The 23,528-nt window shown below is 41.7% G+C and overlaps 1 long non-coding RNA gene and 1 pseudogene across 1 annotated transcript in view; one reads left to right on the top strand and one right to left on the bottom strand.

Moving 5' to 3' along the window:
• Positions 1-425: 425 nt before the first annotated feature.
• On the top strand, positions 426-13,696 carry LOC109312426 (annotated as a pseudogene).
• A 924-nt stretch (positions 13,697-14,620) lies between these two features.
• LOC109314952 overlaps positions 14,621-23,528 on the bottom strand; it is a 17,596-nt gene continuing 8,688 nt past the window's right edge. Inside the window, exon 3 of the long non-coding RNA XR_002102397.1 lies at positions 14,621-14,631. This is a non-coding gene — a long non-coding RNA (uncharacterized LOC109314952). The remainder of the gene's footprint in view (positions 14,632-23,528) is intronic.

Genomic DNA, 23,528 nt, shown 5'->3' on the forward strand with positions numbered 1-23,528 from the left:
TGCCCAGCTTTTGAAGGGCTCTCATCTCAACCACCTTCACTTTTCAGATCTCCACTCTCCCATTTCAGGGGGCTGCTTCCCCTCCACAAAGTGTTGTTGAGGGATGTCCGCACTGTAGCAGCAGCAGCAGCAGCAGCAGCATGTTCCAGCTGGGAAGTTCTTGAATACACACATCTGCTCCCACTCCCACACCTGGGAATGCACTGTTTAGGCCATTCTAGGATCATCCTTAGGAGGTCACTATCAAGTACACCAGAGGCTTAAGAGAAACACCTTCAAGAGACCTCACTAGCCAATTTTTACTTTTGGAGTATGTGATCAGGAATGAGGTATGCTAGAAAACATCTTAGGTTGGACATGTTGCTATCATTGTGGTTTGAACTTTGCTTAGTTACCAAAAGCAGGACTACAGTGATGTTGCTATGATGGTCCAGGAAACAGAAGAAGAGGTTAGTATTTTTAGTTATAGTTGGAAAAAAATCGGGGGCATCAGGTGTCAGCTTAGACTTGATGCCCAAAAGCTTATCCAACAGCTCTCCCAACTATACAGCTGATCCAGTACAAGATATCACTGAAAAAATCCTCACCTTATTACAAGTAGTGTTTCTATCAGTCCATAATGTCATGAGTTGCACTCTAGCACTTGATGCTAACACACACATCTCATTTTATACTCGTTCTTGATGATCTTGAGTTTCCAAATACTTTAAGTATTCTTTCTTCATTTTCTTGTACCTTAGGCCACCTCTGCTAGGCTTGGAGAAGAGCCAGTAGTGCAACAGATCAGGAAGTGCTGATCAAGGGTCTTGTGCACACAGAAGGATGTAGGACTTCACTGCTTCTGAATTTCAACATTTTACCCATTGGTCCTTTTCTGAGGAACAGCCACTTCATCCACTTGATGTAGTCAATCTTGTCTTTCAATTAAAAAAAAAAAATTTTTTTTTTAATTAACAAAAAGAGCTGGCCAAGAATAACCTACTTAATTCAATGTTTTACCAGTTGTGCGATGTTTACCACTTTATATTTAGGAGCTTATTCCATATAATTTATTGTTATGTTCTCCAAATCATCTAACATTCTAAAAGTCCAATTTAAGAACATGATAAAAAGCCATGGTGATTCCATGCCCCACTGGCTTAAGCCAAACATTCTTTTAAACCCACTGCTTTGTTTTCCAACAGTTAATATAGAACCAAGAGAGTCTTTGTATTTAGCTTTTAAAACGACATTATCTTATCTAAAATGCTGTATGGGTTAGGAGCCATAACAGGCATCCTGGTTGCCCAAGTGAGACAGCAGGGTCCATAATTAAGCCCGCCTTTGGAAATAGTCTGAGACAAGTTTTGTTGAAAAGCCTGCAAAGTGCCAACAATCCTAGTTTTGGACATTTCTGCTCTTGACCCAAGATCCTGGGTTCCAAACCTTGGATCTTAGTCTCGGACTTCCACACCCGATTTGATTTCATTTCCCCTCCCCTCCCCAAAGCCTGTGCAATTCCAATTTCAAATCTTTACTGTTGTCATCAGGTCTGGCTGCCATGTCCTGATAATGTAACAATATAGTTTGTGACTTTCCATAATGCTTCTCTTAAAAAAAAAAAAATTGCAACTCAAATGCCTTTATAAAATCAATTAAAACAATTAACATTTTTAATCCCTGTTCTTAGTTTTATCTTTTTATCAAGAGTCTCAGCCTAAGTACCTGATCAATGCAATTTTGGCCTAATCTGAAGCCATGATCTGTTGACAGTTACTTTCAATAGTTTGCCAGTATTGACAATAAACTTGTCTCACTATATTTTCTCACATGAATAAGATTTCCTTCTTTCAAGATCTGAAAAACAATTGGTCCTGATCCTATTCCATCTATGAAATGCTTAAGTGGATTTAGGTGCCAAAGTGTGACCCTATTCTAACCTGCTTGAGCAACTATAACAATTATTAAGTACTTATAACATTGCCTGACTGTTTTCATACAACTCAAAGGATTTTTACTATATTGTTTATCTTAACTATTGCTCTTCTTCTTTCCAAAAACTTAAGCTTGTCTATCTTTTCTGATTTCTTCACTACCTTATTTAATGCTGTTAATTCTTCCATTTTCCCAGCAGCCTTGGATCACTGATGCTTCTCTTGTCAAAGGAAAGACATAGGTTTCTTTTGCCTGCTGTAAACTTAAATATTCATTCGAATTAATTTGAATTGGTTTGTCACTGGCAGTGAAGAAAAGCTATGATGGACAGCCTGAACATCAGTCCTAAGAGTGAATCACTTAATTTTACTGTCCTTGCAAGTACAAACCCAATAATATTAGTGTTTAAATTCATTTTCTCCGTCTCCAAGATGGCAACCCAGAAAGCAAAGAGCATATCAACAATCCAGACAAATATTACAACATAAAATTTTGGCAAATGATGGGGAGGTGGGGAAACAGAGGGTGGTTAGAAAGGGAGGTACAAACTATTTATATTTCTAAATTATGTATTGCCTAAAATAGGCACAGAACCTGACACAAGACAAATGAATTCTTCTTTGACACAGGAACTCAAGGTAGTGCGAGTATTTCAATAGACCCAATTAGCTTTGATGGAATTTTTTTATTTAGACCCTGCAAGATAAAGGCAAACAAGTGTAATTGCCTGCATTAAACCAGAGACTGCTAGTTTTTCCTTAGAAGGTATGCTTGGAATTTAGCTCTTAGAAACCATGTGGCTAAAAAAAGATGCTGATATATGCAAATTTAAGGGAGAAAGAATTTTCTTGAGCAGGTGACATTTTACTTGTTAAAGTCCTAAATAGGATAAATTAGCATTATCATAAAAATCTCTGCAGATGGCATTTTTCCTGTGACATGACACAGCACAGGTTAGTGTCCTGGAGACTAAAATGGGTGCAACTAGGGGAATCATTCAATTTGCTCTACAGCCTATCAGTCAGATATATTCAAAATAAGTCTAGAATCATTGCTACCTAGCTGAGTTTTCCAGGCCTTCTAAGAAAAAGTATTTTGTCATGATACAAAGATGCAACAAGCTAGAGACCAGGGCAAAGACTTGGTTTCATTAATGTCAATAGGAATTTGGTCTTTAAATCCAACACCAGGATTTCATTCCAAATCCACTCCAAACTCTGACATTCTTATTGAAACAAAAAGAGTAACTCACTCCTTGAATAGGACTCTACCTGGCATAAGATATTATTTGGTGTCAGAAGAGGCCTTTGAAATCAAATGGCCTCTGTTAAAAGCAAGGTTCCCTTACTGTAGTCTCGGTGTAGGTATTACAAATCTAAATCCTAGTATTTATTTAGGGATAAATTCACAAAGGGCAGTAACAAAAAAAGTGACTTTTTTGTGCAATCAGCCTCCAGAAAGTGCTCTGCAGTTATTCCCCAATAGAAGGGCATGGCTGCAGAGTGCTTTACAAAAAAAAAAAAGTGGCCAATCATGCAACAAATTCAGAAAATTCTGTCAACCCCTCATGTGATTGGGGCTAGGCCAATACCCCCCAGCATCACCCCCAGTGGTGTCTGCAGGAAGGGAGGAAGAAAGATATAGGCTTGGGTTTGCCTAGCCCCAGCTGGAGGTGGGGATGGTGAGTGGATTGGAGCCACCCCACCTCATGCCCCACCCCCAGCCTCCTCCACCTCAGGCTGAACAAACCCTAGCCTGCCTCCCTGCAAATAGCCTAGCCCAGATCCCATAAGGGACTGACAATTTCCCCAAGGTGCTCTACTTCAGAGCACCTTCATCTGATCCCTCATTAGTTGAGCTAGGGTGGGGGCAGGGCTAGTGGAAAGAGGGTACAGGCAGGCTTCTCCACTGGATCAGCTCTGAAGTGGAGCTTTCTGTAACGTGCCATGAGTTAGAGTAGGGACCTGCATAGCTGTCAGCAACCAAAGGGAATTTGGTGTCACAGCGTAGTACAGCATCCAATGTTTACGTTCCTTGCCACTATAGGAGAGTCCACAGCCCTGAAGTGCCTAGATTCCCTCAAAAAGTCCTCAACTCTTCATACATATTGTAAAGGGTGATATCTTCTGTTGGACCAACTGCATGGTTAGAATAAAGTTAGAGAAGCTTTCAAATGTAATGTATTCTTCATCAGATCTGAGGGAAGAGCTGAACAGCTAAGAACAAGATTCACAATAGTCCTTTCTTTCAAAGCAATACTGGAAGAAAAAGTACATTTAGTCCTCTCTATAGTTCATTCCCTGGGAAGAAGGTATACCTCTTGGACGCACAATCCAGCTGCTTTGGCCTTTCCTGAGCAAGCTGCTCAGCCAAACTGCCAGTCTCTAGTGCATTTTAGAGAGTACAAATAGGGGTTGATTTTTTCAGTAGTGAATGTGAGGCTGGGAGGGAAGAGAGAGAGAGAGTCCAATTCACTTTTAAATTTACGGGTAATGTGCTAAAAATGCCCAATTACAACGTTCCATACATTTAGCTCAGCTGCCACAATCTCAGAGGGACCTAAAATCTCTAAGTTCCCATTTTGGCCATAAAAGTACCCAAGACCCATGAAGATCTACTTCTGGGCATGTCCAGCAGTAAGTCAGCCTTTATGGCTCTAAGCATCTATGAGCCTAGCTAACATACAAACTCTGTCAAGTGCTTCCAATTAAGTGTTTTTCTCTGTGGGAATGTTAAATTAATGCACTTGAATAAACTCTGGCACAGTTCATGCCAGAGTTTATTATTCCCAGGTGCAGCAGCATTTACGTGTGCGCCCAGGACCACAGTATGTTGAGCTAGAGCAGTGCAGTCCTGGCCGACAGGATTTCCCAGGGGTCAACCTGCCAGCCGGGAGCTGCTCCATCCTGGCTCAACATGCTGCAGAGGTGCTGGCTGGGACATGAGGGTGCCACAGTGATGGGCTAGCCAGTGAGCAGCCCCCACACTGTAACAACTCTTGTAGACAATGACAGAGCTGGCTGGGGCACGTATGCATTGCAGCACACTTGTGTCATGCACGACTAGCCTATAGCAGCATTAATTAGTTTACTGCAGCCTATAGAGCTGCATGTGTAGACAATGATACTTTACTGCAGAGCTAGTCAACTCTGCAGTGAAGCACACATGCAAATGTTCCCCCCTCTGTGTTGCATACAGAATCCAATCCACTGGGCCTTCTCAGAACACAAGCAGTGCAATGGGCTCTGCCCCAAAAGGAAAGAAAAGGGAGGTAGTAGTTCTTCTGCCACCTATTTGTCTCCATATTCACCTGTTACAGTAGTCCCTCAAAACATTGGAGACTTGAGTTTCTCCATCTGAGGAAATACATACCTACATCTCCCACCTGCCAGAAGAGCACCCAAACTACCAGCCTATTATGGGCGGGCTCTCTTCTTCCCTCACTGCCTCTTGTAAAGACTGCCATTTTAATGGATTAAATCAAAGCTTCATAGACTCAGAGAAAAAGGTAAAGAATTCACAGGGTTCTACAATGTCAAATCAGCAGGAAAAACAAAACTAAATCATAGCTGGGTAAAAGAGGAACCATTTGACCTCAAGAACTATATAAAGCTGGAGGCATTAGTTGGTTAAAAATAACCAACTTTTTAGATGGGTATCAGGGTAGAAAGGAAGATGGGAGGCCCAAAGAGGAAAATAAGAGTTAAACCAGCATATTCAAGAGCCCTCTTAGAATCAATAGTCAAAGTTAACTACGCCAGGAAAAAGAGCAAGGGGTTTCTTCAAACCACCTACATTTTCATTTAATCTATTAGAACATCTTTATTCAAAATATTGCAAGTTGTTTAAAGGAAAGAAGCGAGCCAAATCAGCTAGAAGAAACACTTAGGGAAAATACTGACAGAATTCTTTGCATGTCTCTTTACACAAAATATACAGTATTTGTTTTATATCATATCTACACAGTTTTTTGCATGTTACATGAATATTAATAAGTCATATGGGAGCCAATACATGCCACCCCACAGCAGGTGTTCTGCCTGCAGCTCTTTACAGTGAAGAACAGAAGAGATAGTGACAACAATGGACTCACTCTCTGCATCAAAGGCAGCTTTGCCCTTGACCTTTTCAAGAAGCTAAATGAGATTCCTAAAGGGGCAAACATTTTCTTTTCCCCTTGGAGCATCTCCACTGCTCTGACCATGACCTACCTTGGTGCAAGAGGTAACACTGCAACCCAGATTGCTAAAGGTAGGTTTGGAAATTTGATTATCATTATCCACAGTATGCTGTGACATATATAGGAACCAGCTATAATGCAAACTAAGTATTAAACAGGATGCAGGTACACACAAATGCAGGTAGACTATAGAGAGTAAGAAACTAACTGGAAACTTTTCATACTTCATAAAAGATACCTTTTTCCAAAGTGACAAGAACCTCTTTGCACACTATGCTGTGCAGTTGTCTGTATTCTGGGCCAGATTCTGTCCATTGATGGAGTCACAGGGTGCATTCAACAAGTATAAGTAGCTTCCAGGTCCATGAATGGGGTTTACATGGGTTAAAAAGGACTTGTTCAGAGCACACGGAACCTGGGCCACTTAAAGTTCTCAGGAACTTCTCCTGATGCTGTGTTACCTTCCCTGGACAGAGCTCTTTTCTATACTTCATTTAACTACTTTTTGAGCAGTGTAAAGCAAAGGAAAAATAAAGGGTTTTTCATTTATGCAATGATCTCTCCACACCTCGGCTGGATCTTAGAGATAACTTGGTCTTGTACCTCCCCAAGAGCAAAGTAAATGATCTACCATGTGACAGCAAAAGGCAAAGCAGGGTGCCACCTTAGAAATTAACCATTCAGAGAGACATAAGCTTTTGTAGGCAATGGTTATTCAGTCAAATGCCATCAATTCATCTGAGGTTACATCTAGAGTTTAGCATATGAATGAAGAGATCACTGGGATCTTCAGCACAAGTGAGGAACTCTGCTTTCCTTCATTCAATTCATGGCAGCTGATATTGATTTCACAGCATTTCATAACACACACTTAAAAAAGTCTTTCTAAGCTAGTTAGTTTCCAAAGTCAAATGCCACGGTACCTTCTGCTGTCTGGCTTTAGATTAGCACAGCTAAATACCTCTCTACTCATGCAATAGCTGCAGTAAACAGTGCCCACCAATGGCTAGTTAGCAAATTTATTTTTCTGTTTAAGTAAAACATTCTGCATAGGACTAATTTTAAAACATGCTTCTCAGATGTCAATAATCACTATTCTATGCATAAATACATGCCTATATTGGCATCATGGCCTCATTCTTCCATGGTCCTCCTCAAACAGTCCACTAATTTTTACAACTGTTATAATTGTCCATCTATATAAAATCTTATTGTTGGAAGACCTTAAATTTGTTACCCACCAGCATTAGTGGGGAAAGCAGTGATAGGGAGGCATTGGAGAGACAGAGGGGGGGAAGGCAGTGGGAGACAGTGTGGGGGACAAGAAGACTTGTCCCCTGCCCCCTCCTCCCCACTGTCTGTCCCTTTGTGCCTGTGCCCCAAGCTCCTAACAGTCTCAGTAGATGCTGCCACCACTGCTACTGGACCAGTCTGGCATGCCATGTCCCAGGTTGGCGCAGGGATGCAGCCCTCCAGCCCGGGAGCAGAGGTAAGTGAGAGGGACAGGGAATATGGCATTTTCCAATTTTATAATTACACTTTCATAACTTAATTCAGTGTATACTATGTAGCCAAAGATACTGTTTTTCTAATTAGGTGGTAAGGTGATGGGGTAAACACTATATTTTTATGATTTGTGCAGCATGAAGCACAGCAATTATTCCAATAATACTTAAAAAAAAACAAAAAACAAAAACAAACCTAATAAACAGTTCCATGGCCTGAAAGAAAATTTCATATAGCTAGCCATAGGTTCACCTTAAGTGCAAGTTAATTGTGAATTAGATAAAAATGAATAACTAGTGACTAATCTGTCATTTAGTCACTGCTGTGGAGGTCTTAACATATGGCATTGCTCTCAGTTGTGAAATCCAAGTTGAAAAATCCTAAATAAAATTCTAAATATTCCTTTCATAAGCAAGTTAAAGCATAATCAACATTATTGATTTAATACAATAAAGCAGTAGATATTGATAACTGTCAATGGAAACAGATACAGTGTGCATTTGCCTTTTTTAAAAGTTTGTTTACTTACATTTACCATCTTTGTAAATTTGTATTGCAGGTTTTTCATTTTAATAAAGCTACAGAAACTGATGGCATGTCTCAAGCAGCCAAGTCTTCTCATGGGAGACCAAAGAAAAGGAAAGTGGTATTTATTAGAATACAGAGTCTCAAGGAAACAAATCTCCTCTATTGATAAGGACTTAAACCCTAGCACGTATTTGTATCCAGCTACTGTTTGTTTGATTTCTACATTTCTCTCCTTCTCCCCACACTCCCAAAAAAAGGGGGTGGGGGGGAGAAAGAGACCGCAAATGACTTGCCTCACTATTTTCTAGTCCAAAAAACTCAGACACTGAAATCTTCAAAAGCAGGAAGACGTACAGTTAAGCAAGCAGACAATCTTTATGTTCACTATTGGTCTGTCAGACCTTGCTAGCTAGAACAACAGTTGACGATTCTCTATTCCTCCAATAATTATTGCAACTAAACCTCTGCTTTTCCTGTCCTCTGCTTTGCGAGGGCCAGTCAATGGAAAGATAAAGTTGTTCACCTTGAGGATGTTTTAGGAAACGTAAGGCTAGCTCCTGAACTTCCTCAACAGGCAAGTTCCAAGATTAAGCCTGGCCTGTCAGCACAGCCCTGCAGAATTTTATTAAGGAAATTAAGTTTTCTATTTCCTCCTTCTAAGCCTCCTATCCTGCTCCATATTTCAGTCCCCTGGTAGTGGAACCTAGTACTATCAGCTGAGGGAAGCCCTGACACAGGATATTCATTAGAGAAGGCAATCGCCACTCCTAGAGCTATGATCCCTGTATTCATGGTCTTTCTCCAATCAAAAAACTGGCTCAGACACACATTTTAGACTCCAGGCTCCAATCTTACTGATGCTGTAGCTGCTTCCCAGCTGAGCTTTAAAGATTTTCATAGTAAAAGGGAAAAATGACTGGTCTCACTAGACAGTGAAAACAACTCACTTTATACTCACCATGATGCAAGTGCTACTCAACAAAACAGAAAAGGAAGGAACTTACCACCACCCTACATTAATTCTGTCAGCTATGCAAGTAGACTTGGCAGAATTTGATATTTATTTTTTTAACAAATTTCAATGGCTTAAACATTTATTTTTTTTTAAATAACAAAAATTATTATTTCCAAGCATTTATTTTTATTATCATCTATTTAAATTAAGTTAGCAAACACAAAGATCTTTCACCTCTAGGACAGTGCACGTGTGCACACAAAAAAACCACAACACACCAACAGAAAAGTCAAGAAAACAACAGAGCATATACCCTTCTTAATTAGATTCTTTCTCTCCACATACCATGGTGGCTCCCTGCTGCTTTGCCTCTTTTTATAATCTCTCCCCTATTCTCTGCAGCTGAGTTGTCCCACTCAGGCAGCAGGAACTTCCTTTGTCCACAGCCACAGCTTCTAGCCTAGTTTGAATAATCCATGAACCCTTTGGGTAGGGGTTTGAGTAGCCTACTATCTTCCTCCAACCCTGTTCATGGCACCTGTGAACAAGTAGCTAACTAACTGCTTAACTGAAAGTCATTAAGCCACCTGCTGCTTTCCTCTTTAAAGAAACCAGCCCTCTATATTCTGGTCTGTGATTCCCTTTTGTTCTTCCTTTCTTTTTGATTGTTAGCGGTGGAAATATTTTTTCATTGGGCTGTGGGGGTGAGATGGAATTGATGTTTTTCAAAGTTTACCAATAAAACATCAAATCCTGCCACACATGTATAAGTTATACATGTATATACATTATATAGCTTAGAAATATATGAAGTATTTATTTTGTGTGTGTGTACAAGTTATAAGGAGCTATGTAGGGTATCAAATTTTCTAATAAAAGTCTGAATTCCAAGTTAATAGTTTCCCTTTTGAAGGAACCTGAACTGAGTGAAGCTGAAGAAATCTATGCTGGGTTCAGAGCACTGATAACTGCAATCAACAAACCCAACAAAAACGATAAACTGAATATTGTTAACAGAGTGTATTATGAAGAATCATTTCCTCTGATTTGTGTAAATTGGACACTTTTAATTAAGTTGAAAAGAAATTGTTTTGATAGTGTATGTGGCAATAGTTCAGATTATTAACAGACCTCACTTTCAGCACTGTATTCACCCTGATCAATACCATTCACTTCAAAGCAAAGTGGAAAACGAAGTTTAACAAAGAGACATCTCAGAAAACCTTCAGGATAAGCAAGGTATGTTCCAGTGTCCTTGTTAATGAACAGCAAGAGCACAGTAGTCTTCCACTACATTCTGGTAGCTAGACACGTTATCTGAAGTAAATTATAGCAACAGCATTATTTCTACTCCATCAACCATTGACTAAACAAAGGTTTAATAACTGAGTTAACTTTAAGTGGTGTTGGCTAGCTTCCAGAATACTAGAAATTTTTAGCAAACATGCTAAGCTCTCTTTCTGGAAAAATCAAACAGTTCATTTGACTATGGTTATTATTTTCAAGAGTACGTAAGTGACACAAGTCTAAAATGCAAAAGTGACCCGTTAGGTACTTACGGACAGATATTTAAGCCAACCCTTGGGAGCCTAAACCTTGTTGACAGTTAAAGGCTGTTTGCAGTTGTTTAAAAAACAAACAAAACACACTTTACCAAAAGAAGCAACGTGTTACTTCAACCAGGCGCTACAGCATCTGTATAGATTGGACACTTCAGCCGGGCTTTTTAGCTCTTTTAGCTAAAGCTGATTTAATCTGCTATCAGATAAAAGTGCCAAAAATGCCCCATTAGAGCATCCAATCTTTACAGATATTGCAGAGCCAAAATGAAGTAATGCATTGCCACTTCTGGGCATGTGTAGGCCTCCGTGTGGGAAAGTGCCTAGTTTAAAGTGCTATTTATTTTTTTAATATTGACAAAGATTCTTGGGCTTCTCAGTGCCTGGGCCACTTTTGACAACAATATTTTGGCTCTTCTAAGTACCTGCTTATTCACTTTGGAAAATTATTTTCTACCTGCAGGGTCATTTCCTAGCCTAAACTTTATACTCTGCCCTTTTGCAGCAGGCTCTGGGTTTTGGATTTTTACAGGACTTTCCCCCTGTTGCTTGTTCTAAGAAGCTAGTCAGGGGCACAGAGAGCTATCTGCAGCACATAACAATAATAATTTATTATATTTATTGTTTATTTATTTGCACTAACTGGTGCATGGAGAAACTGTTGTTCAAGGAGGCATTGACTCAGGAGGGTTTCAAAGTGGTACTTGAAATAGGGTAAAAGTAGGATCTTCAGTTTAACAGAGGTGGGTGCAATGTGCAGAGCCAAGTGGATGGATAGATGATAGCAATTTGAACCATTCTAGGATTTGAAAGCTTGCATGTGAATCCCACAAAAAGGATTGTTTGGTATAACGTTTGGTATAACGTTTGCTGTTTACTGCTTTGGATTTTACTATTTTAAGTTTTTGGGTTCCTTTACATACAAAGGAAGGGAAATAGTGAAGAACTTCATGAAACCCCTGCAAACCCAACATTGCATTGTACCCTTTGCCCGGCACTGCTTTCCTCCATTAGTACAATATTTCAGACACTGAGTTGTTACTGATAAGGCATCATTAATGCATGTGGAGTCCACTTAGTTGCTGCTGATAAGCTACAGGAGAATGAGCCAAAGTCAAAATGCCCTCTCTGCTAGGGAACCAAAAATGAACTCTCCCACTTACTCCTCCCCAACAACCTCTGTCTCCTTGTCCCTAGGAGTTCCTCGCCATCTGAACTGTCAGAAAGCTGTAGTCCATACCCACTCCATACCTAGAAATTCCCCTAGCTAAATCTTCTGCAGATGTATATGATATACTGGGTGCATCTATGCAAGATGCTAGCTGTGCAGTAACCTAATAACACTGGGCAGTAGTGTGCTGGGCGTATTACTGTGCTGATATATTACTGAGCAGCAGTATTAGGCGACTGTGCAGTTAGCATATGTAAAAACCCATGCACTGACGCTACTGCGAATAGCACCAGTTACTGTGTATTGATTTAATACTTGATTATCCAAGTACTAAAACTTAATGTGCAGTAACTGCAGTGAATTAATGACTTTGTAGACACACCCACTGAGGAGGAAATGGAGGTCAGTCCAAGTCAAAAGAGAAATGGATCCTGGGGGGCAAGGGGGGGAGGGAGCAGGACAAATATTAGTCCAAGAAAATAACCTTGAAGAAATCTGGCAATCAAATTTGATGCTTAAAATCTTTTAAACTTTTGCTCTTAGCTTATCTGAAATGAGTCATTTTTATTGGTAACACATACATTTCAAGGAAAGTAACAGTAATATGCATCTTTCACAGACCAAGACTAAACTGGTACAGATGATGTTTGTGAGAGATTTATTTCAGGTATTGTTAAAGGACGAAATGCATTTCAAAACCATTGAGCTCCCATACATAAAAAAGGGAACTCAACATGCTCATCTTGCTACCAGATGACATGAGTGACAGTACTACTGGCTTGGAACTGGTAAGACCATAGATATATTAAGGTAGAAGCCAGGATTTATTCATGGTAGGAAATACTCTGTCTTATCTTAGCAATCTCCTCCACATCGGGACATGCAGTTATAGGTATCTTTATAAAAGGGATATTAAGCTGAGTTGTTCTGAGATACTCTGTTAGTAATGGAACAACCTAAGCGATATCACAAGGTATTACATATTGTTATTTATATAATGCCCAAGAGTAAAAAGTATTTTCCAGAACAGATAGAAACACCAGGCTTGCATCCAAAAGAGATTTTGATGTAATTGCAGTTGTAATGCAAAGAAAAAGATAAACCAAAAAGGGGAGAAAGGGCAAAGTTTGCAGCAAAAGGATACGTTGCTACGAAATGCACTCAGAGGTGTGTCCCCCTCCATGCATATTTCTTGTTTATTATATTAATAGGAGGTAATCTTGTGCAGAACAAAGAATGTCCCATTATCTGTTGAAATAACAGCAGATAAAGAATTGCTCTATCCATCCAGTTCTGCAAGGTCCAATGTAACCTTACCTGTTATTGAACTAATTGGGAGCAAACATCACTGAGTAGTTTGAGGGGTTAATAATGCATTTGTAGCACTTTTCCGATTGTGGGTGGTAGCTATGGTATATCTTATGCTTTTTATGACAAGTCTGAGTTTATCTAATTCACTTTTTTCTTTTTTTGACTAAATGTAGCTAGAAAGAGAATTGACTTATGAGAAATTAGGTAAACGGACCAGCCTAGACAAGATGATGACAGAAAAGTAGATTTGCATCTGCTCAAGATCAAGTTGGACAAGAAATATGATCTCGGTGATATTTTGAGGAATATGGGGATGTCAGATGCCTTTAGCCAGAGTGCAGCAGATTTCAGAGGAATGTCAGAAAGAAAAAATCTTTTTTTGTCTAAGGTTATTCACCAATCTGTAGTTGAGATAAATGAAGCAGGCACTGTAGCATCAGGTGGATCTGCAGTTATTCCTGGGTTTGTAGCACCATCTATGATGGCAGATCATCCTTTCCCCTTCTTCATCAGGCATAACAAAACCAAGAGCATCCTCTTTGGAAAATTCTGCTCCCCCTAGAAGGCTAGCAAATAGCATCAGAAGTTCACTCTGCTGCTGGAAAATACCTGGCTACCCAACTATTGCCTTAATTATAATCTTACTCATAGACCTGTCCAAGTGCCCTCTTCAGTTCCAACATGGCAGCCTCAGGAGCTACTGTGCCTCAGAGACAACTGCTAAGGAACAATTCCTCCTGAGCTTCTTTGTTGTTCTGAGGAGACCTCCTACCATAGCTTCTGGAAGAGTGCAGTATACCGTGGCCTTGCATCAGGCCAACTCTCCTGGCCAGTGTTTGGGAAGAAAATTACATCTTGGTCCTTCTCCACTCACCTGTTCATAGAGTGGGTTAGAAACTGGTGAGCTCCCAGGTCGTAATCTCACTCCCGTGCTTGGAGCCAAGATGTGATCACGTCTAAGCCAATCATGCTAAGTATATTAATAAAGGTCTTAATGGCTGCAACTATACTGAAGGGACACACAAAATTTAACCTGCATCTAGCACTTGAAATTACCTCTCCTTGTGCCTCTAAATAGAGGTTGATTGCATATTGTACATCAAGTGCACAGTGTGTTGCTTTAACAGGTTTTAAAATAACTTTAATCACAGTATATAGTCAGCACATACTTTGGGATTATGTCCTTTTGTCTGAAAAACAAACACTGGACCCCTTGGCGGTTTGTTGCATGTACCATGTGTATCCATACGTACTGAAAGAGTTAGTAAAACAGAAATAAAAATGCTTACAAGGAAGCTGATACAGAGCCGGATGTTTTTGGCTTCACGGCAGTGTAGTTTTGCCACAGGAAATCTTATCACACAGAACACAGAGGGTGCTTCCCGAAAAGCATGCACATGAGGTTTGTTGCACCTCAAAGCAGTTTGAGGTACTGCAAACTGCATGTGGCGCACATAAACCTATTCGCCATGCTGCTAATTTGCAGCACGGGGAGGAGGGATTGACACTGGAGGTTTGCACCGTCAAAAAAAACCCACTGCTGAAAAAAGTGGCATAGTGCATGTAGCAGCAGCCTGCACTGCCACAAAGAGAGCCTGGAGAGCCATATTCTGGCTGCCCAGGACCCCAGGTAATGCTGCTGGGGCTGGCACGTGCTGGGCCCAGCCTCCCCTATGCCACCTGAGTCACTTTGCCACATGCTGGAGTGAGAATGCAGGGGTGTACCTGGGGACAAAAAGCAGCCAGCCATACAAATATGTGCCACTGCTACTTGTCTTGAGGGAAGTGCATGTCCCTGCATGTGCATATTCATCAGGACAAAGCCAAGAGTTCTTCCAGGATATTCTTATCTGATATGTGATAAATGTGGAAGTAACAAAAGGATTACATTTCTTCTTTTAAATTTTCTCTTTGCAAACTGTGTGAAATCAGTTGTCTCTAAAAGTTCTCAGAACTGAACACCTCTGTTTATTGAGACCATCCTTCATCATCTTAAGAACCCCAGGTAATTTCACAGATGTCAAAGGAAAGACTGGTTCAAGCCCTAACATTTTGCCCATGTCCTCTGATAACACTGGTGGTGAGTCAGAGAAGTAGGGCTTAAAGGTCTAGTCTGGCAGGTCTAGTCTGACCACCTGCCTCATTAAAGCAGTCTGGTTTATGAGACTAGGGAACAGATCATCCTTCCCTAAGGTGCAGTTAATTTTTTGTCACTCATAAGTTGCTGCTATTTTTATATAGATACAATAAGCTGCCACTTTGCTTATATTCAGTTTTATTCTTGATGCTAATCTTTTGATAATTTTTGCATGTTAGAATGGCTAACAGTTCTGCTTAGCCCAAGTGATATGAAAATGATCACCAGAATACTTACTATCTGGTGGTAGGACTTGGTCATGTGCTCTAAAAACTGCATTTTTCAAAACTTTTATATTATTAATGTAATAAATTGCTGGCTGTGATTTGTACCATTTCCTTAATACAGTTTTAACAAAGCAGAAAAATAAAATTTCATTTCATTAAAGCAGTTTAGCAAAGATGGGCCTGTTACTAACACAAATCCCAATTTGCTTTTAGGTCATATTGTACTCCCCAAAAAGCTACTATATGTGCGTGTCTACACATGCAAATAAGCACAACTAAATTTAACAGGTATTAAGCTAATGGGCATTAAGCGATTTTTGGTAGGTGTCTACATGTGCAGGAACTTGGGACTAAAATCAGTCCCAAGTCCCTCCAGTCCTGGTATGTGCCCTAGTGGCCACAGAGCGGGGAAGCTCCAGCCACCTGGCTGGCAGCATGTGGCAGCCATGTTGAAGCCAGACCCAACTGCCAGCAAACTTTGGAAACTCTGATCCCTGGTTAGCCCCTTCCCTGCCGAGATGCTGCATGCCCAGCATAGGGGCAGCACGTCAGCTCCCTCACCCACTCTGCCTCCCCATGCTAGGGCTGCCCTTACCCCTGCCCCTGCAAGAGATGCCCAGCACTCTGCTGCTCCAGCCTGTCCCTGCCAGTGATGCCCAGCACACCACACTCCCTGTCCGCGGTGCTGGCTCTAGCAGGCCCCCCACTACCCTGGCCCCAGGACAGCCATGCAGCTGCTAGCAGGGGCCTGCCCCACCACCCACACACCCCCTGCCCACCCCCAGCACCATTCTCAGGACATGAACATGAATAAAACAAAAAAGCTTTATTTCCATCACAACCCCCACGCCCATTTCTCCTCCCTCCCCCCTCAACAGTGTCTCTCTACCACACTCAACACCCACCAACAGTAAAAACCTGCTTATAAGTGGCAAACTATATAGAGAGTAGCCCAGCCCTGGGGGAGGGGAGGGGCCAAACCAGGAGCCCTGGGGCTGGATGCAGGCCAGCTCCCTAGTGACTGGGCAGACCTGACACTAAAGTTAGTGTGGAGTCATGTCTACACATGTGTTAATGCACTGTTACTAATCATGCCTAAATTTGATACTTGCATTTGCAAATTGAAGTGTGATTAGCCTAATTTTGCTAGTTTTAATGAGCATTAGGGATATGCATGTGTAGATGCACGCCCATAATCTGAACTAAATTAGGCTAATGCAGCTCACATAGATGCACGCTATGATTTGTGTTTAAAGCAAGAAAAGTATTTTAAGATGATCTGTCCAAAATGCAAAGCTGTAATTTAGTAGGTTCTAATTTATCCAGAAAGAGTATCTATTCTGCTGTGTTATGTGATTCAAAGCACTTGGTCTTCACAGGTATTTTCATTCTTGCAACTACACGTTGATTGTGGCGGACAAGCTATAAAGCTTTTTATCATACCACTGTCTTGACTCCATTTAGTAGCAAAATGGCATTTCAAAATCTCTTTGGTAATATGTTAGCTGCTCTGTTGTATGCATCAGACAGGAAATTTAACCTGAACAGAACAATTCAAATCAACCAAGGATGACCAAGTGCAAGCTTCCCTGCACCCAGGTAACTCACCAATAGAAGGAAAAGTACTCTTACCAGTTTTTGCATCTACCTAGGTACATATGTTTAGAAAAGATTACGGACAGCAAAGAGGAGGTATGGAATTCAAACTTCGCATGGGTCAGAGGGTGCTTCTACACATGCACTTAAATGTTCCGTAGACTAATTTGCTGTAGTGTAAAATGTCACAGTTTATATGTGCGATGCTATTAGACTACAGCAAACTAATTTTCACCACCATAAGAGAGTACTGTTGTGGACAGTACTACCTCACAGTGGCAAAAATAGCTGTCCTGCCACACCAACCATATACCTTGTTCAGTCTTCTGCTCTACAGCACACTGATTTGGCAACTGGAGAGAAGGCCATCCTGCAATGCAATGGCAGAACTTGGAGCACTTTCTGTGTCAGAAATTCCATTCTAGGAGCCCTGCAAGCATTGCTGGAAGTTTGTCATGCTCTGAGTGCCCTTCCCTATAAAGGGAAGTAGCATTTATGACTTCTTATTTGGAATGTGCTGTATTTTTGTAACAGGGACATGTGGATAGCTTAAGTTTTCTACAGGACATGGTTCTGTTAAGGGACAGCTGAAAAACAGGAATTTCTTGGAAACAAAATGTTTATGGAGCTACTGAAAAGATGCACAAGATCTTTTGGCCAGATTCACCCTACCAATGCTGTGCTGATTTTCTGGTGCAAAAGGTTTCCTCAAAGGTTCAATACGGAATACCTGGAAAGCCACAGCAAGGCAATTATACTATGAATTAGGCATCTGAATTTTGTACACAGGTCCAGACAAGCTCTGTTTCCAGCACCACTGGTAGTTGTGCACATCTCTGCCTGCCCACATCTCTGATTTCCCACTTCCTCCTGTGCTTCATCAGCCCGCGACTCACTGAAACCCTCCCCCCTGTTTTCACAAATACTGTGGAGCAGGTAGGCTGCCACTATAAAGGCCATTATGTTTTCTGGCTCCAACTCAAGCCTGCAGTTCACCTCATGCCTCACGCTTTGAGGCAGTCAAAGGTGCATTCAACAGCCATCCTGCATTTGCTGAGATAGCAGTCGAAAGCCATTTCTGCAGATCACTAATGTGCCCTTCATAAGACTTCATGTGCCATGGCTTGAGGGGGTAAGCACCATAGGCTGTTATAAGTGAGGAGACAGGAACACCATGGATCACTCTGCCAGGGACTCCGGTTGCATAGTGTCCTTTCTCCATCAGTCCAGGCAGCAGAGCATTTCTAAATGCACTTGTGTCATGCACACTGCCTGTCCATCCTGTATAAATGTTAGTGAACTGGCCCTGATGATCCACCACAGCCTGCAGGATTACTGAGGCAAATCCCTTCCTGTTCGTGAATGACCAGCTCACCAGTGAGGGGGATTGCACAGGGATGTGTGTACTGTCTAAAGCTCCCATGCCATTAGGGAACCCTATGGCATTGAAGCCATCATTGACTTTGTGGGGGTTATTGAGGCACATGAAGCTGTGTACCATAACATCCTGCAGCAACGGGCATATTTTGTAAGTCGCCAGCCCAGCCGTGCAGGGAGCCACGCCGAACTGGTTCACGATGTAGCGGAGGCTGGTGGCAGTGTCTAGCCTTGGATACAGCATGTGGGGTTGCAGTGGGGAAGGAAGAAGACTAGGGATAAAGTATTAACACCACCCCTTTCAGCTACTCCTGTTGCTGCAGTGGGAGAACAAAGAGAGGGAGCTCAACCTAACTGAGTAATAATTGTACTCTTTGAAATATGAAGTGGTTGGGTAATATCCTGCATCGACAAGGAAAGGCCCAGCCCTGAAAGCATCAGCAACTGGCAATCCTTTGACAGAACAGTGAACATAGAAACAGTTTTTCTTCTATATATTTTCTTAATTAAACATAATTTCTATATACAGCAGACATAGGAAGCCTGAGAATGATGCCCAGACAGATAGGATTCTCAGCGCCATTAGTACCTGCGCGCTGTGATTGTAGGAAGTAGAAACATAGGCATGCCAAATGCGTGATGCTGAGTGTGTGACCCCTGGCCACTACCAGGGCCAGGGGTGCCCTGGTCACAAGTTAGGAACAGGTGGATGGCTCAGGGTCCTGAGTCCTACAGTGAGGAACCCTGGCATTCTTTCAGGGGCAGGGGGAGAATACAGGATGACAGTCCATTGTCACCCTGCGCAGGGCATGGCTGGGGGAGTGAGTGGTGGGGGGTGCAGGCATGGGTGTGACTGTGTGGGGAGACAGTGCAGTCATGACTGGCTACGGGCTACTTGCAGTTGGGCACCAGTTTCTCTAAGGGCATCTTGCCTGCTGCCATAAGTCTCACTGCAAGTGGTGCAGCAGCCACAGCCAAGGGAAAAGAGCAGCATTCTTTCAGCAGCAGAGGCAGCAGGTACAGGGTAATGGTGCCATTGTCATCCTGGCTGGGGGCATGGCCGGGGGAGTGAGTGGCAGGGGTTGCAGGTGTCCACAGGTACACAGATGAACATAGATAAAATAAACACTTTGGGTTGGGTGGGCCACAGCATCTGGCATGCAAAACACCTGGTGTCCAGAGAAACATATTACACCCAGTTATCAAAACAGGTCAGCTAACCTCATCCATTTATCAGTGCAATTCAAAGTGACAGCCGCTGGACAAAGGGGTGAACTACAAAAATGTTGCAGCGCCATCTAGTGGATAAAGGGGCTCATTACATGGCTTTGAGTGCATTTGTGTTTGCAAACAAGGTTCTTACGGTGAATCTGGTATTTTTTATTAGACGAACTTAAAATAGTTGGAGAACAATTTTTAAGCAAGCTTTCAGGTTCAGAACCCCTTTTTCAGGCTAAGAAAGCTTCAGAAGTTAGTGTGTGCTCTTTCTGGATGGAATGAAAAGTAAAAAAGCCAGAGGCCAGGCTGGTATGCATATAAGATAGTCAGTCAGTGAAAATGTAGATTGAGGAGTCAATGGGTGAGAGACAGGCTGGGTGCAGGGGACAGAAGATGGATGAATAGTGGAGAAGTACCTGGGAAGTCAGCTGTCAGGCAGGTTATAATGTGTCATAAATCCAATGTCTATATTTAGTCCATGATTTTTAGTAACCAGGTTGATGAAGTGAAGTTCATAGGCTCATCTCTGAGAAGTGTTTTGTAAGTTTCCTTTGACGATCAGGACTGAAAGATTGGAGAGTGAGTGGTTTTCTTGTGAGAAATGTGCACCCACAGGTCATTGGGTATTCCTGTCTTTGATAGATTTTCAGTGTGCAGTCATTCTGGTGTGCAGTTGTTGTTTGGTCTCTCCTAAGTATTTTCCATCAGGGCATTTGGTGCACTGGATGAGATATATTACATTTCTGGAGGTGCAGCAGTAAGATGCAGGGATGCTGATGGCTCTGTTGTGGAGTGTAGTAATTGTGGGGGTGAAGGATATGTGTTGGCAGGTTTTGCATTTCTTGTCATGGCACGGTCTGGATCCATTCAGTGTGTTCTGGGCCTGAGGAAGTTTGCTTCTGGTGACGAGGTAAGCGAGGTTCAGTCCTTGTTTGAAGGCTAGGATGGGTGGCTCTGGAAGATCTCTTTAAGAATAGGATCTCTTTCTAGTATGGGTTGCAACTGTTTGAGGATTTTCCGTACGAGTTCGAGGGAGGGGTGATTTGTGTTTGCAAGTAATGAATCCATAGACGCGAGGCTTTAATTCCTGGCAACCCAAAGTAAACTACGTCCTGATGAATTTTACTTTAGTGCACCAGAAAGACTTTTAAAGTGTCAGGAAAACCCATATGTGCAAACAGTAATGCCCCTGGAATGCAAGAAAGGACAAAAATTATGACGTGACAAGAGCCCATTCTGTGTACATTTCTAGCTCTTTTCAAGGCAAGGCTGGGTGAAAGAAGTTTATGTGCCAGGACCTCCCCAGAAAAGTGGGGAACAGACAACCCTGTGCCAAGAAAAGTGGTATGTAGGTAAACAGGAAGGAGGCAGCTCTGCCAAGGGTGGGGAGAAGCTGTTAGTAAATAAAAGCTGGATTTGGTGTATGCTGGTCATCTAGAAGGGTTGAGATAATCTGGATGAGAAGCAATACTCTGAAGCTTTGGAGTTGGTCTATCACTAATTAAGGACTATACTTTTGTGGGACACTTTCTCCTTTCTCTGTCCATTTTAGTGCCACCTCTTCGTAACCTTATTCCAACCAGAAAATATCTAATTTATCTTTCCCCCCTCTGCTGACTTCTCCAGTTTCCCTGTCAAGAACTGCCCAGTAGACAATTGAGTGGGTGAACACGTTTGTAGCAATGTTATTCATCTGAAGATAAAAGGGGAGATTACTGTCTTCTGGTTGAAGATGAAACCTTATTCTGGTAAGATATTCCCCTATTATAGCTATGACACAAGTAACCAACTTGCACAGAAACCAGCAATAAGCAGACAGGAGATTTATCGTGCTAGAGCAAGGGTGGCCAATCTGCAGCACAAGTGCCACAAGTGGCAACCTATGTGGGGGTGGGGAGGGGTAGGAGCCACAGTAGCAGATAGGTCAAAGGGCACAAAGCAAAGTAACAGACTGGGGAGAGAACATATAAAAGGAAGCAGAAAGTAGATCAAGCAGAGTAAGTGAATTGAAATGGTAGGGTGCAGGGCTAATGTGTGCCAAGTTTGTCCTCCACTGTGCTAGAGCATTCCCCATGTCCAAAATGAGGGATGTCATAAAGCAAAAAAAACCAACAAAAAAAACCAGCAGAAAGAGTAAAATTAAAAGTCCAAAGAAAATCTATCTGACTTTGTAGCGAGGCTTTCTTAAAGTGCCTTGTGGAGTGCTGTGAAGGAGTAGTACCTGCTACTGGAATCATCATGACAAAGCAGTTTCTCATTTCTATAGCTGGTCATTCTTTCTTCTTCTTTTTTGACATGTTCTGCTAACCCCAGAATCCCAGCTGTCTGTTACTAAATGGGATCTTGCATCAGCAAGAGAAATGTACCATAAAGAAATCATCTTGAATGTCTAAATACTTTGGGTAATTTTTCTTCATTTTCCTGTATCTTTGGCTAATTTCTGTTGGGGTTGGGGGAGAGCCAACAGTGCAAGTGACCACGAGGTCTGCTTGGGGTGGTGTTTTAGGTATAACTCTCAAATATGCAATAGAAAGGTAGAGTTCTTTCCTATATAAACTGTCAACTGCACTCTTTTCCTAGGGCAGTTACAAAAAAAAGTCTGATGTAAAGAACTGCTTCTGAGGAAAAAAATAAAAAATCTGTAATGGACTAAAAGAGTTCATATGTAGGGACAGGTCTTCAGCTGGGACAAATAGGAACACTTCCCTGGAAGTATCATTCAATCAGATTCTTGCTTTCATAACATACATGCATGACTGCAATAAAAAAATTAAATTTAAAAACTGCTTCATGGTCTCTATTTTAATACTGGAGATGTTTCCCCTGTATTAGGGTTGCTTGCAGGTATTGTCTTTGCATTATGTGACCTGTTGGTAGCTAACTGCTGTACAAGTTGTGTAACACAGAATGTAAAATAAACATGTCTTTTCTTGCAGCATTCTCCTTTATAATGTTGAAATGTCAACAGTCTAGTAGAGTTTGATTCTCCGTTGTTTTCTCTGTTCCAACGATGGTTACAAGCAGCTATACTGGTATAAAACAAAGTTACAGAGAATCCAGCTCTAAATATTTTCTCATAACTGTCTTGTAGTCTGGCTGTGCATAATCCCCATCTCCATACTTTTTCCTGTTGCATTGTTTGTTCTATTGCAACCAACAACTTCAATGGACTAAAATACTTAAACCGAGTTTTCTAAATGGTTTTGTGGTTTGGGGAGATTTCTAACTTCTTGAATACAGAGGATAAATGAAATAGTGCAGGTATCTTCAAAATATATCCACCTGTCAGCATATGCTTTAGAACTCCCATCCAATAGATTATTTATCATGTTTGCCTCTGTGACTATGCTTCTTCCAGGCTTTATTCAGGAAGGGGTTCCTGATTGGGAAAGGTGAGCTATCCTGAAGTAAGTATTTCATTTGACTTAATAGCTATGAGGATTCAAAGATATTCCTCTTAAAAAAACTGCCTTGTAGAATAAGACAAGGAAAGGGCAGTGCATTTAGGAGAGGTGTACACTTTAAAATTCCTTTCTGCCCTCTCTGAGAGAGGGAACTCTTGGCTACAATATATTTTCCTTCATGTGTCAGTGTGAACAATCTGGAGCTTTAAAGTTTGCTTTAATACTTCGGTAGCCCGTGCAACGAACCTGGATCTTCTTGTGTAACAGCTGATGCTTTTCAGTTCAAATATTTAAAGAAAAAGAGGAACAGGGACCATGAGCGACTGGTGCCTCCTTAGTCAGGGGGGCCACGTGCCCCCCCCCATGACCAGTCCCACCAACGAGGTGGGGTCCCCCCACAGGCAAGCCTGCGGACTGGGGGGGAGGGCGAGAGAGCCTGAGGAGG

Source organism: Crocodylus porosus, unplaced genomic scaffold, assembly GCF_001723895.1.
Source record: "Crocodylus porosus isolate Cpor-Errol unplaced genomic scaffold, CroPor_comp1, whole genome shotgun sequence".
Classification (NCBI taxonomy): Eukaryota; Metazoa; Chordata; order Crocodylia; family Crocodylidae; genus Crocodylus; species Crocodylus porosus.